Raw genomic sequence first — 15,975 nt, 5'->3', positions numbered from 1 at the left:
GGATTCGTAACGCTGATTATATTACTGATGCGCTCTTTAAAATGTTAACTATTTGGATGAATTTATTTTATATTAACGTTTTTTTTGTCTAGAGTATTACTTATGTAAGTATTCGTCAGTAAATTGTAAAGTAAATGTTACTTAGTAAAATCGCTACTAGACGATTTTGTTTATTTTATTTTATTTATTTATTTTTTTTACAAGAAACGTGGCAAGTGTATAGATGTTACAATAAGTATAAGTCCTCATATTTCGCCATAATTAGGCATTATAACTTAAAAAGAATAAATGTTAAATAAGTTATTAAAATTTGAAATGTTATATAAAAAAACGATGTCAGTCTAGAGGAGATAGTGTTTAAGTAAGTTAATTAAATTAAGATTAAGTGTAAAAAAATATATGAGTGATCTTATATATTTTTTTAAATATTAAGAAAAAAATATAGTCAATATAGGATACGTACATATAATTGTTTATCTTTTTTTTATGCTACTTAGAATGGCAAACAAGCTGACGGCCCACCTGATGGAAAGTGGTAACCGTCACCTATAGACTTGAGCAGTACCATGGACATAACAGAGTATACTGTTTCGCCCACGATACCCCCCATGCGTTGTCATTCCTGAGGACTCAGGTGTTATTCCTCTGTACCCTGTAAATTCACGCCATATGCCCACCCTTGCAAACTTTATCTGCAACAATTTTTTATTTTTTTTACCGCATAATTTGTTGTTCTCTTTTGCCAAAGGTTCGACTTGGAGAAAATGCTATATAATATATAAGTCCGCCTTTTGTACAAGATTTTTTTTTTTTGTAATGTAGTCAATAAAGAATAAATAAATAAATATTTAATAAGAGAGATAGAAGCCAAAACAACGATTTTTACAATTTTTATCTGCCTGTTTGCATGTTTGTTCCGGCATCACAAAAAAACTACTGCATAGTATTGGATGCGATTTCCACGGCAGTATGGTAAAACGATGTTTTTTTTTCTAACAAGAGCGGGCAAAGTATATCTTTCTGCTAACAAGAATTTCTTTATATTGAAATATAAAAAAGACATTTATAAATTACTAGCCGTTGCCCGCGACTTCGTCCGCGTTTCCTTATGCCCTTCCTCACGGTTCAGTGGCTTTGATGTAACAGACACATTTCCCTTCACTGCTCTGCTCCTATTGATCGTAGCGTGAGAAAAAGTACACTATAACCTGCCCAGGAGTATGAAGAATATTGTACCAAGTTTCGTTAAAATCCGTCGAGTAGTTTTTGTTTCTATAACGAACATACAGACAGACAGACAAAAATTGTACTGATTGCATTTTTGGCATCAGTATCGATCACTAATCACCCCCTGATAGTTATTTTGGAAATATATTTCATGTACAGAATTGACCTCTCTACAGATTTATTATAAGTACAGATTAGAGATAGAATAGGTACAAGTAAATCTTTAATTTTTGAAAATAAAGCACAGCCCCTGTTACTAGTTGATAATGTAGCTTTCTGGCCTCTCATAATGGCCGGGTTGTCTTGGCATAGAATAGGCCACCCCTACCTATCCCATGTGTGTGGGGGATGAGGGATTTTTAGTAATAGGGTCAGTCAGACTAGCAAAATACCCTATCAGGTCAACCTCCACGTGGTTGCCCCTGGAAACAATAGTGGTTAATTCTTTTTTAATTGGCCACTATGGGCCAACTGACCTACCTTCATCCTCACCTGTCACCCTTCACTAGTACCCCGCCAGCGTATACCGATAGCGCAAGCGACCTTTACTGGTCAATTCAAGTCACAAGTAAAGACGAGTAGGGGGAAAGGGATTGTTATTAATGGAGACTGAGAATCCCATTGCTAGCAATATACCCAACCAGGTCGACCTGCTCGCAGTTCTCCCTGGAAACTGTCATGGTTAATTCCTGATGAATTCATCATGGGCATCAGCGGGGTTACCGTTCCATTTTAACCCATTAAAAAAAACCCGTGTGTGTCGTAAGAGGCAACTGAGGATAGGCGAGAGATGGGCAGCAGCGTCCCTCTTAAAACATCTCTAACTCGTCTTTACTTATGTCTTGAATTGACCAGCAAAGGTAGCTTTACCCATCAGACAGTTAGCATAAGTTCAGCGCAGATTTTCTATACAACTAACTGTTTGATTTGGTTACACAACGATACAACCGCACCCTAGTGAGCGATAGAGGCCCTTTATTGTTTATCTGTCCGTACATCACATACAACTCACACGTGTCGCGCACGTGTGATGCAATGCACCGCAGTGGAAAGTTGCACCTACACTTCACACATACATAAATACATACATAAGTACAAGTAACTAGCTTCGGTTACTACTCGTTCTCATTATTAGTAATAAACTATGTTACAGTACCATAATAGTTACCCTCACGTTAACTGTCCACTGCTGAACATAGGCCTCCCAATAGACTGTCAGTGGGAACAGTCCCAAGCTGCCTGCATATCAAAAAGATATAATTACAATCCTATATAATAATAATAATGCTAACATTGTTATTAACTTGTTGTTATTACTGTATATTTTATTATATCATATTAAGTAGGGGAGAGTGGGGGAATTGAGAACGGTGGGTAATTGGGAACAGCTAGGTAAATAATACTTCCCCCCACATTACACCATCCTGCGCTTATTCAACGGACGCATCCAGCGCACCTCAGTGTACACCAAATAGTAAGAGTGAAAGGCCACATGTACGCTGTCACGGTAAGTCGAAAAATGTTTTTTGCATTTCTTTTATAATTTTTGTCGTGTCTTATAATAGGTGTAACTATCATATTTTTGAATTCAAAGGCACCATATTTTGTTATTATCATGCATGTACTATCTGCTTCCATTTGAAGGTTATCAAAAATACTATTGAGGATGGCGGCATTTTGATATATATTGACTATATATATATATATATATATATTACCCCTAGTACTGCTGGTTAATTATGTAAAAATGTTTTAACTTTAAAAATTGTTTTAGATGCCTCGAAACTAAATACGAAAGACTGAATCGAAATACAATATTGAAGATCTTCGCCATGCAGTTGAAGATGTTAGAAGTAAGAAGCTCACATTAGGTCAAGCTGCTACCAAATATTCAATACCAAAATCAACATTATTCAAACAATTAAAACAAAACAAAGTCAAGACACCAAAAAAAGGTCGATCTGCTGTATTTAATAGAGAAGAAGAAGACCAGCTAGAAAAATATATACTTGATTGCTGCAAGACTTTTTATGGAATAACACCAAGTTCATTACGTAGAATTGCTTTTAGATTTGCTGAAGCTAATTCTTAAAAAAGCTGAAACACAATTTTAACAAAGAAACTGAAGATAGCATACAATAAGGAATGTGAGTTGTACATGGTTAACAATCCTGGGAAACGAATAACCCAATACGAGGTTGGAGAACATTTTACAAAGGCGTACAATAAAACAGCTAACATAAGCAAGGCTGTCAGTGGATTTAGAGCCGCTGGAATTTATCCTATTAATCCTGACAAATTTAAAGACATCTTTGAGAATATGACATCTAATCAATTATCAGTCAGATTCAAGAATGCGATGCTCATAAAACTACAGCGAGCAAAGTTTAAATTTATCCGATAACACTGTCAGTCAAAGTAAAACTCCTTCTCCATCCACTATATATATATATATATATATATATATATATATATATATATATATATATATATATATATTTAAAGAAACTTTGCAAGAAAATAAGTTCGAAGAAGAGTTAACCAACGAAAAATATGAATCTCCGCCGACAGAGGATTGGATGATCTGTAAACTCTGGGCACATGAAAAATGTACTGCTGGCGAGACTAGTCTAGGGTACGTGTGTGATATGCGCCAACCAAAAAAACTATAGTTTATTATAAAGATTTAATTGTGTCGTTTCTAATTACCCCATACCGTTCCCATTTACCCTTCGGGATGATTTCAATTACCCCATAGGGTATCGGGTAAAAAGAAACGACAACGTTTTTTGTTTTCGTTAAAATTTCTAATGAAACGTTGATTCTTGAGAGTTTTTCTGTATATATAAGATAAGTAAAGTTTATATTGTAATAAAAGTTGCTATATCTAAGACTTTTTTCTATTATTTTTGGACGTTGGAAGTTAAGTGTTCCCAATTCCCCCACTTTCCCCTATATATATATATATATTTTTTTTTTTCTTAATTGCACTAAAACATACAGTAATAACAATAAGTTAATAACAATGTTAGTAAACGCGAACTTATCTCTAAAAGAGATCTCTTCCAGTCAACCTAACGCAGTGGCATAGGAAGCAGTGAGTGGGCAGTAGTAGTGCTAAACAGAAATTAAAGTAAATATTTACATAGATTGTAAATCATTACACACACACATATATATATATTTGAAACTATCATTATTAACCACAAAACGGTGTGACGACCTGAAATGCGTTGCAGGCAGTCAGTGGATACAGGTGGCTATTATTGTAGACAATACATATATAAATAACTATACGCAGTATATATTAATTTAATAAATATATAAGTCACAACGATAGTACGGATTGAAGCTCTTCGTTGTTTACATATGGCCACATGTTCACCACACCATGGAGGTCGTCAATAAACGACCACGCGATAAAACGGTGGGAGACATTGTACAAAAGTCGATTGCTTGGGTACGTCCCATTCGTGTTTCAACCGTAAAGCAGTTGTGTTTGCATGGCTGTGTTTCGGTTTGAAGGGTGGGATATGGCGTGAATTTACTGGGTACAGATGAATAATACCTGAGTCCTCAGGAATGGCAACGCATGGGGGGTATCATGGGTGAAACAGTACACTCTGTTATGTCCATGGTACTGCTCATGTCTGTGGGCAACGGTTACCACTTTTCATCAGGTGGGCCGTCAGCTTGTTTGCTATTCTAAGTAGTATAAAAAAAAAAACGGTCACGCCCAACAAAATACGAGGGTTTTAAAAAACGTATCACTTAAAACAACTTTCAGAAGTGCTTCAACCTAAGGCTTCAACATGAAATGCCTGACGCTCGCCCTGACATTTCACTAAGTGGTTTAGCATTTATTAGCCAATAAAAGTTTCATTGCTTCGTGTAATAAGCGTTCTTTTTGTGTATCAAATCTGTTATCCATCATATTGGGACATTTTGACGCGAAGATCGTAACCTTTCTGTTAAGTAACATTACATTAATCAATTTGTAACAATTGTTAGAATATTGTAATGAAGGGATTGTTAGTTGTTTTTTTTTTTTTAAATGAATGATAATGGAATGGTGACCCGCCTGCGCTATCGGTATACACTAACGGGGCACCAGTGAGGGACGATAGGTGAAGATGAAGCAGGTCAGTTAGCCCACCATGACAAATCTAATAATAAATTAATCATGATGGTTTCCAGGGGGAACCACGAGGAGGTCAACCTGACAAAGTATATTGCTAGCAATGGAGCTACTAATCCCCATTTATTAACAATCCTAAGGATTGTTAGTAGTTTAGTATTTTTTAATGGACAATACACATTTTTTCTGTTTTTACCAAATGGTTAGCTGGTAGAGAATGCCATATGGCATTAAGTTCGCCACTTGTATAAAGTTTTATTGTGCAATAAAAAAAAAAAATTACCAGAGGGAGACTTTGTACAAAAGTCGTTTGCTTGGGTACCTCTGTCCCATTCGTGTTTCAACCGTAAAACAGTTGTGTTTGCATGGCTGTGTTTCGGTTTGAAGGGTCGGATATGGCGTGAATTTACAGGGTACAGAGGAATAACATCTAAGTCCTTAGGAATGGCAACGCATGGAGGGTATCGTGGGCGAAACAGTGTACTCTGTTATGGCCATGGTACTGCTCATGTCTATAGGCGACGGTTACCACTTTCCATTAGGTGGGCCGTCAGCTTATTTGCCATTCTAAGTTGTATAAAAAAATGAAATTGTAACTTTGCCTGTGCTTTCTCTCTTTCCTAAAAATTTTCCGCTAAATTTCTGTAGCTGTTCTTGAAATTTTGTAATTGGTCGACGATTATCACGTCTAATGTATTTTTCAATTATTAATTATTTCAAATGTGTCAGTTAACTGTCCACTGCTGGACATACGCCTTCTCCACAAGGGAAGTTTTGCCAATACTTGCTACGCTTGGCAGGCGGGTTGGGAATCGCAGTTAGGCCTTTGAGTATATTTTAAAAGGGACGCTGCTGCCCATCACTCGCCCTCCCTTAGTTTCCTTTTACGACACCCACGGGGAAGGAAGACTTGGTCTATTTTATGCCAGGATACACGCGGCGACAAATTTATTCTTTTGTTTTAAAATAAAGTAAATAAAATACCAAGCTGTTACTAAATATAGCGACTTCGTTATTCCTACTACATATATTGTTAAAAATAGTGCAAGCTTTTGTTATAAAACATTTCTTTTCTGTACTGTCTACGAGTTAATAGAACATCAAGAAGTTTAAAGTGACGAGAGTTAGAATTGGGAATTTTAGGAGAAATTTTGCTTAACAGGGACAGACAATCAATATTAAAACTACATGAATTTATGTAAACAATGCCGTATAGGTCTCGGCATAAAATTGGCCAACCCTTCCTTATCCGTGGAGTCGTAAGAGGCGACTGTGGGAACTTAGTAACCTAGGGATAGGCAGCAGCGTCCATTTTAAAACATTACTTAAAATCTAACTGCGGTTGCCAAGCGTGGCGATTACTGGCAAAATCCCCCTTATGGGGGAAGCCTATGTGCAGCAGTGGACAGTTGGCTGAGATGATGATAATGTAAACGATGTCATTTTTGTCAAAACAGATCACGGCAATGGTGGTACTAGTCTGTACCGCCATCGACTGACACGGTTCCCATGCCGCATCACTTTCGGTTTCGACGACAATCACGACCCTAGTTGCGACACGATGTCGATAAAATATATGTCGATATTGTTTTTTATAACACATATAACACAATTAATCCAATGAATGAGAAATGTACATTAATAAAAACAATAGAGAATAGAAGGGGCATAAAGCTGAGCCAATTTATACGACTCGATATTTTTTTAAAGAGCATAGTATTGTATTGTATTGTAAAATCTTTATTGTACATAACTCAGATTGAACACTGGTAAATGATTTAATATCCAATGGCGGAATTATCCCATAAAGGGATCTCTTACAGTCAACCTTTGAGAAGCTGAAAGAAAGCTGTAGAATGTATAAGGGTAATAACCGTACAATTAAAGATAAACTAAATAATACCCAGTAAAAAAATTGAATATATAATACAATAAAAACAGCTCTGTATACCTACATATGTAAATAATAAAAGTAAATGAATAATAATATAACATTAATACATAAATAAATAAAACCTTACACACATAAATACATATATACATACACATATCTACACACACACACATACACACATTTAGTTCTACTATACTCTTTAAAAAAACATTGTCGATATTTCATTAACAAACTACAATGCGATGATTATCAACAACTGTGGTCACTATTCGATTTGAGTGAACTCTTTCGACTGTGCTTTTCAATTCGAGTTCCCAGAAAAGTCAATGCTGTCGAAATATAGAAGGAAGCATTTTATAAAAATGCTTTCTGAGGACATTAATTTTTAAAGTTCACTGAAATAAGACACTAATCGCAGTTGATGAAAATCATCTAATAATAAATAAACAAATACCTATGGTATTGTTATTCCATATATTATAAATTATGTTTTATTGAGAACATTGATAATTTTTAATGTTAAATTATCATACACGTATTTACCACTTAAGCATCTCAAACGAGATCCTGTCGCACGTCAAATATGTTCCGATTTGCGCTATCCCGACCACCTCTCGCTACTTATAAAAATTATGTTTATATTTTTATTAACATAATTTTTCTATGAAATACAAATGAGCGATACCTTCTCGCCCATTTGTATTTTATAAAGCTTAGTGTATATTTATTATATGCTCGTTTGAATTTAGTGCGTGCGCCAGTGCGCCAGTTGACCTCATTTCACAGAAAAACCCTAGCATTAAGTTATTATCAATTAGAATTATAACTACAATTACAATTTTGTATTATAATCCATCGATAAAGTTCATTAATCGACTATCGATACAATTGTTCTCCCATCTCTAAAGCACTATTATTATTATGTACTGATGCCATCAGACGGGTTGCGCCACTCTCGTTTTCATTGGGACGGGTTTAGCACGAGTAATTACACTGTACCAGTGTATTGGAACATTAATCTATAAATATACCTGTGTAGTTATATAAACGGTCACCACGCCGGATTTATGGCATACAAACAAGGGTGTATTGGGGGAAAAGGGATTGTTAGCAATGGAGTTCGACAGCCCCATTGCTAGCAATATGTCTTATTAGGTCGACCTCCACGTGGTTCCCCCTGGAAACCATCGTGAACAATTCTTGTTGAATTCGTCACGATGGGCTAACTGACCTACTTCATCTTCACCTATCATCTTTCACTGGTGCCCCGCCTGTGTATACCGATAGCGCGGGTGGGGTCACCATTCCATTATCATCCATCAAAAAAAAACAAGGGTGTATTGAGTACTTGTATGAATTGTGCTTGTATGGCTATGTTCCGGTTCGAAGGGATATCACACAACTGCTTCACGGTAGAAACACGAATGGGATAGAGGTACCCAAGCAATTGACTTTTGTACAAAGTCTCCCTCTGGAGACTGCTATATGAGACTACTAATATATGGAATGGAGATTGAAGAAAAAACATTATATGTAACCTTCATCTTCGAACTTCAACTTTCGGAAGTTCGATCACATTTCTCTCTGTCGGTCTCAAATGGTTTCCTATTCGTCAACGTAGAAACCGTAGGACTCATTGTATCCTCTTTACTCTTCTTCGAAATCCCCAATCCTCTAATTTCGGGTAAGATACATGGCGTCTTGTCCGTAATTTTACTATTCCCTATTCTCATACTTTACGATCCTGCAAATCCTCAGGAACTGCAAAACTGTTAGTTTAGCTGTCATAAACAGACGACGATAAATGAAAACAACTTTAGGAGACAGAGAAGGGTAAAAATGTGTCGGTGATAGATCTGGAAATCAGAAAGAGCAAAATAATCGGCAGATAATTACGTTGTTGCTTACGAGTCAATTTTGGGACCGAATTTTGATGCTATAGAGAAGCAAGGTTATAGAGACGCCTGATAAATGTATGATATTCTCTTTAGACAACAATTTGCTATTACGATTCTGTATGAGTTGCAGCTTCAATCATATTTTTGCTATATTTTCATCCAAAACATCTCAGAATTTGAAGACGAAGGTCCTTAACCAGTGCGTGATGCCAGTGATGACTTATGGAACCGAAACATGGCCCTACATGATTGCCCGTATGCAAAAGTTTGTTCGATAATATACCAAGAAATTTGGTATACACGTACTTTTTTTTTATACAACTTAGAATGGCAAACAAGCTGACGGCCCACCTGATGGAAAGTGGTAACCGTCGCCTATAGACATGAGCAGTACCATGGACATAACAGAGAATACTGTTTCGCCCATGATACCCCCCATGCGTTGCCATTCCTGAGGACTCAGGTGTTATTCCTCTGTACCCAGTAAATTTACGCCATATCCCACCCTTCAAACCGAAACTCAGCCATGTAAACACAACTGATTCACGGTAGAAACACGAATGGGATAGAGGTACCCAAGCAATCGACTTTTGTACAAAGTCCCCCTTTGGAGACTACTATATGAGACTACTAATATATGGAATGGAGATTGAAGAAAAAACATTAATATTTTTCTCTTCTGTTCTCCTCTATTCGCAGTTATTCACCCATGCTTGCCATATAACATTACATACAGTTTAGTCTTTTCAGGTCTTCCTCTGCCCTTATACATTCATACTTACACACATACTTACATACACATTCATACTTAATACTTTTCTTAAATCAATAAATAAATTCTTTAATAAAGGCAACAAAGGCCCACCAAAATTTTAACAATATCAATTTATACCAAATATAAATTATTAATTTAAAGTGTTACATTTATAAATAAATAACATTGAACTAACCTACTTCTTTTTTTTGTATGTTAACCACCATGTGAATTATTCTGCAACGATTCAAATACTGGCAGTCTGGATGGTCCATGAAAACATGGCCCACATTCCTGAGCAATAGGTATGTGTTCATACAGTTAGGTTAGGTTAGTGTAAAAAATATCTCCTGTTAACTTGAAACAGCAAATATAGGTAAATATTCGTATAAGAAAAGTAAACATACAACAGTAGGCGTTTAAAGTCATTGTATTTATTTGTTTAATATTAGATTTTTTTTTTTTATTTTATTTATTAGGCGCACATAACAGAAGTTTACAAATACAAACTTAAATTATAACATGCAAGTACATTAATGTATTGTTCAGGTAAACTTGCCACAACATGTGCACACAGCGTGATCCAACAATAAATGCGACTGCAACAAAGCCATTCGGTTGCAACTATTAGTGAAAAAAAAATTAAACATAAAAACAAACATAAACGTAAAGAAAGTTAAATAAAAAACAAAACAAAATCATTTAAGAACTTTCTAAATATTACATTATTTTATATAATTGTCTGCGAAATTGATAATAACTGAGTCCAAATATGTCAAGGTCATTCTGATGAGCGTCAGTATTAGGTTTCGTCTACATGGATCTGTATATAAAGTATTCTATGTAATAAGTTAGCATAGAACCCATCCATGCAGTAAATTTCATTCTACTCCGTTCTGTAGCTTTTGCGTGAAAGATTAATAAACATCCATCCTTCATATTTATAATATTAATGGAATGGTCGCATGTCGGATATGGATAGCGTGAAAGATTAATAAACATCCATCCTTCATATTTATAATATTAATGGAATGGTCGCATGTCGGATATGGATAGTGGGCAAGCAGTGGATGAGATTGAATGAGGATGCAATGTCATTCAGAATACACCGACCGATTTTTCTAGTAAATCTCGACTTTTATTAACCAAAACTTCATTTCATTCTTCATGGATGTCCCGCCAATTTATTTCAACAAGTGGTCGCCCAATGGTCGAAGTTCGACCATAACATGTATTTAAATATACTAATTTACTATAGTTATGTTTGACATTCAGTAAGACTATAGACAAGTAATATTAAAGGCAGACAATATTAATCTATTCTCAATTTGACTGCAGATTTTAACAATAGACAAAAGAGTACACACGCTTATGCGTGTATGTGTCGAGTACATGGTAGTGTACATGTGTATTTTTTTGTTTTATTGATTTAATGTATTTTTTATGTGTAATTTTAAAAATATATTAGCTATCTGCACCCCTTCTATATATAATTTATATTCCGATATATAAACTACTATCGACCCGTCCCGGCTTCGCACGGGTGGACATTTTTACAACATATTAAAAAGTGGTTATTGTGACATAACGATAATAGTTGGACATATAGTATCGCGAAGTTTTTTGTAGTCATTGATATTTTCTTCAATATTGTAGAACATAATTTTGTTCATCACCAATAGTTACTGCAGCTCACGCGACGAAAAATATTTTATAGCTTTTTTTTTACACCTTGAGCTACGTTACTAAAGTTTCAGTAAGGATCCCTAATCTTTTCTAGCAATAAACATAGCCTATGTTATTCAGGGTGAATGTAGCTTTCTAATGGTGAAAGAATTTTTGATATCCGCAAAGTGGTTTTTGAGTTTATTCATTACAAACATAGATATACGCAAAAATACAAATCTTTCCTCTATAATATTAGTTTAGATTTCATACTCCTCCGGCCGCGCAATTTTCGTAAAAAGGGGTACAAAGTTTTTGCTTCACGTATTTAATATATATATAACATAGCCGGGTGTATTATTCCATTTATATCTACAAATAAAAAAAAAAAAAAAAAAAAAATATACATAGAGTTCCTGCAACATTTTTGAGGTCATTGCTCCGTCTATCACGTGAGGGTCACCCTACACTGCGTTCTCCTATGGTTCGCTTCGAGAACATTTTTTACCTGCAACGGTTATTGCTTCTTCAAGCTACGATATATGTTAGGGATATATAAGCATATTTTTTATAATTTTTAGGGTTCCGTACCTACAAGGGAAAACGGAACCCTTACAGGATCACTTCGTTGTCCGTCCATCCGTCTGTCAAGACCCTTTTTCCTTAGAACGCGTGGAGGTACAAAGTTGAAATTAATATCATATACTTAGGTCTGCAATCTTTTAAAGCAGTGAAAAACTTAAGCTTCTAAATCGACGCAATCAAAAGATGCAGCCTTTTATGTACCATTTATGTCGCATATTTTAACATTCGTAAAGAGAATCAAAGCATATAGGGTACTTCCCGTTGACCTAGAATCATGGAATTTGGTAAGATGCAATGTCATGTAGCACAAGTAAAGGAAAAAATCCGAAAAACGTAATTTTGTAGTTATTTCACAAAAAAAAAAAAAAACTCGATGATTTTGTACGGAACCCTCGTTGCGCGAGTCCGACTCGCACTTGAGCGGCTTTTTTTTATTTTTCTTTTTTTCCATTAATTCTCAATTTGCCTGTATTTTTGTGAAGAAGACATTGGAGAATGTTTTTATCCGGTCACGCGGGCAAAGTCAAATCACGTCTAAAGTTTGTTTCAATAAAACTGAATGAAAATGTAAACAAACGCATAAATTGATCCAATCATAAGACAGTCTGCTTATGTCCAATAATAGTTCTCGCTTAATTCCAATTTATTACTAATTTAATATTATGCAATTTAATTAAAAACACAGTGAGGTATATAGATAGATAGATACTCTTTATTGTTTCCTCCAAAAGATTACAATAGTAAACTTATTATAAATATAAACATATAAATACAAGGACTGCTTAATATTCAATTGACTGTAATAAATTTTCATCCCATGGTCTCTTTATAGAATGGGCTAGCGCTTCCTTTCCCGTGGGTGTCGTAAAAGGCCATTAAGGGGACTTAATGGTCGAGAGATAGGCAGCAGGGTCCCTCTTAAAACATTACCAAAGCCTAACTGCGGTTGCGAACTCACCTGCCAAGCGTGACAACTAGTGGCAAAAGGTTGTCAATAGAGGAAGGCCTATGTTTAGTAGTGGACAGTTAAACGCTGATGTGATGACGATGACGATGATGAAATGCCAAATTAAAAATTGTAATTTATACAATATTTCTTTTTTAATGGGTGATAATGGAATGGTAACCCCACCCGCGCTAACAGTATACACTGGCGGAGCACCAGTAAAGGATGATAGGTGAGGATGAAGCAGGTCAGTTGGCCCATCGCGATGGATTCAACAAGAATTGTTCACGATGGTTTCCAGGGGAACTACTTGGAGGTCGACCTGATAGGGCATATTGCTAGCAATGGGGCTGTCAAACTCCATTGCTAACAATCCCTTTCCCCCCAAGAGATACATTTAGGAATGTTACCTCAGTATTGACACTGATATATTTTTGAGACTGTTTTTGTGTTAGTTTTAGTTAAGCTTAGTTTTTTTTTTAATTCTGTTGAAACAAAGTAACTAGTATTCGTATGCAGCGATCATATGAAGGCAACATCAAAGGATTTTTTATTTAATTCGTGGTACGTGACGTTGGAGATAAGTACCCATACGTAAGTATAGACGGCACGCTTCCCCCGTCACGGTTATGTCAGCCGTTAACCGGCCATTTATCCGGTTAAGGCGAGGTAGTTATCTCGGAAATTAGATGAATTACTGATAATTTTTTTTCAATGGATGATAAGGGAATGGCAACCCCGTTTGTGTTATTGGTATACGCTGGCGGGGTACTTGTTAAGGGTGATAGGTGAGGGTGTAAAAAATTCTTTGGGAATTAACTGTGATTATCTTCAGGTAGATTCCTTTGGAGGTCGAATTGCTAGCAATAGGGCTTCTAATCCCCATTATTGCCAATTCCTTCTCCTTCCGGAATGTAAAGGTATGGCGTGAATTTACTGGGTACAGAGGAATAACACCTGAGTCCTCAGGAATGGCAACGCATGGGGGGTATCATGGACGAAACAATATACTCTGTTATGTCCACGGTACTGCTCATGTCTATAGGCGACGGTTACCACTTTCCATCAGGTGGGCCGTCAACTTGTTTGCCATTCTAAGTTGTATAAAAAAAAAATTATACGTAATGCGCAGAAATAAATCCCTACTCCTCCAAACTAAATTAATTGTTGGTAAAATTTCCTAAATTATTATTATTAATAAAAATCTTGCATCATCTTGCATCTTGCATCAGTACTGTCCACTGCTGAACAAAGCCTCCCTCATAAGGAGGAGGTTTGTCAGTAGTTGCCACGCTTGGCAGGTGGGTTGGCAACTGAATTTTGGATTTTCGTGATGTTGTAAGAGGCGCGCTGCTGTCCATCCCTCCACCATAAGCTCGCATAGTCGCCTTTTACGATATCCACGAGAAAGGAAGGGGTTGCCAATAAAATTAATATAAAAAAAATGAAGAATATTATAAAAATGTATCAAAGAGTTTGCTATATTTTTTTTATACAACTTAGAATGACAAACAAGCTGATGGAAAGTGGTAAGCGTCGCCTATAGACATGAGCAGTACCATGGACATAACAGAGTATACTGTTTCGCCCATGATACCCCCCATACGTTGCCATTCCTGAGGACTTAGGTGTTATTCCTTTGTACCCTGTAAATTCACGCCATATCCCACCCTTCAAACCGAAACACAGCTATGCAAACATAACTGCTTCACGGTTGAAACACGAATGGGACAGAGGTACCCAAGCAATCGACTTTTGTACAAAGTCTTCCTCTGGTAAAAGTTATTGTTAGTGATTAAAATATATTTTGAGTTTAATAATTTTAATTAAAAAAAAAAGCTTATTTCGAATTTCGAAATATCTAATTCACCCATTGAAAATTGGTATAATTTTATCGGTCATCCATTTTTGTGGACAATGATTGACTATTTTATTAATAAATGCTTTAAATTTAGAATTGCGCATACGCATTATTTTCTAGTTCATAATTATGCAAATCGCAATTCGAGATAGGTGTTATACCTTAAAGGTTGCCTCTGTCCATTTATTTATATATTTATTTATTCTTTATTGCACAATAAAACTTTGTACAAGTGGCGAGCTTAATGCCATATGGCATTCTCTACCAGCTAACCATTCGGTAAAAACAGAAACCGTATGAAGGGCAGATGTGGTGAAAAATATGTGACATAATATATAATCAGTCAATACCATATAAACCGGAATAACACCAGAGTCCTCAGGAATGGCAATGTATGGGGGGTATCATGGGCGAAACAGTATACTCTGTTATGTCCATGGTACTGCTCATGTCTATAGGCGACGATAACCGCTTTCCATCGAGTGAGCCGTCAGCTTGTTTGCTATTCTAAGTTGCATAAAAAAATTAGGTTTTCCAACTGAGTTTTTTTTTACAACACAGTGGGCAAACGAGCATGCGACTCACCTGATGGTAAGTGACTACCGCCGCCCATGGTCACCCACAACACCAACAGCATTGCAGGTGTGCTGCCGGCCTTTTAAAAAGGAATATGCTCTTTTTAGGATACAATTTTATATTATTATTTTATTTAATAACGTAATTAAAAAACGAAATTGAAAGTACCCGTAACCGGCGAGCGTGTATGAAAAGATTGATGAATGTGGAGGAAGCGAAAGAGGTTCGTTTGAATCGAAGCATCTGGCGTTCTATTGTTTCTGCCTACCCTAATGGGAGACAGGCGTGACAGATATATATGAATGTATATTTAAAAAACGTTCGTGAGAATAAGGGTTAAGGTCAAACCTCTAATCGGATGAATTGTCTTAGTTACGTTGCGTTCGAGAGACCTCGCCTTAAGTACGCATATATTATAGCAACCTAGTTAT

Source organism: Galleria mellonella, unplaced genomic scaffold (assembly GCF_026898425.1).
Source record: "Galleria mellonella isolate WM207_F2 unplaced genomic scaffold, CSIRO_AGI_GalMel_v1 utg312, whole genome shotgun sequence".
Lineage (NCBI taxonomy): Eukaryota > Metazoa > Arthropoda > Insecta > Lepidoptera > Pyralidae > Galleria > Galleria mellonella.
This window is presented reverse-complemented; position numbering follows the sequence as displayed.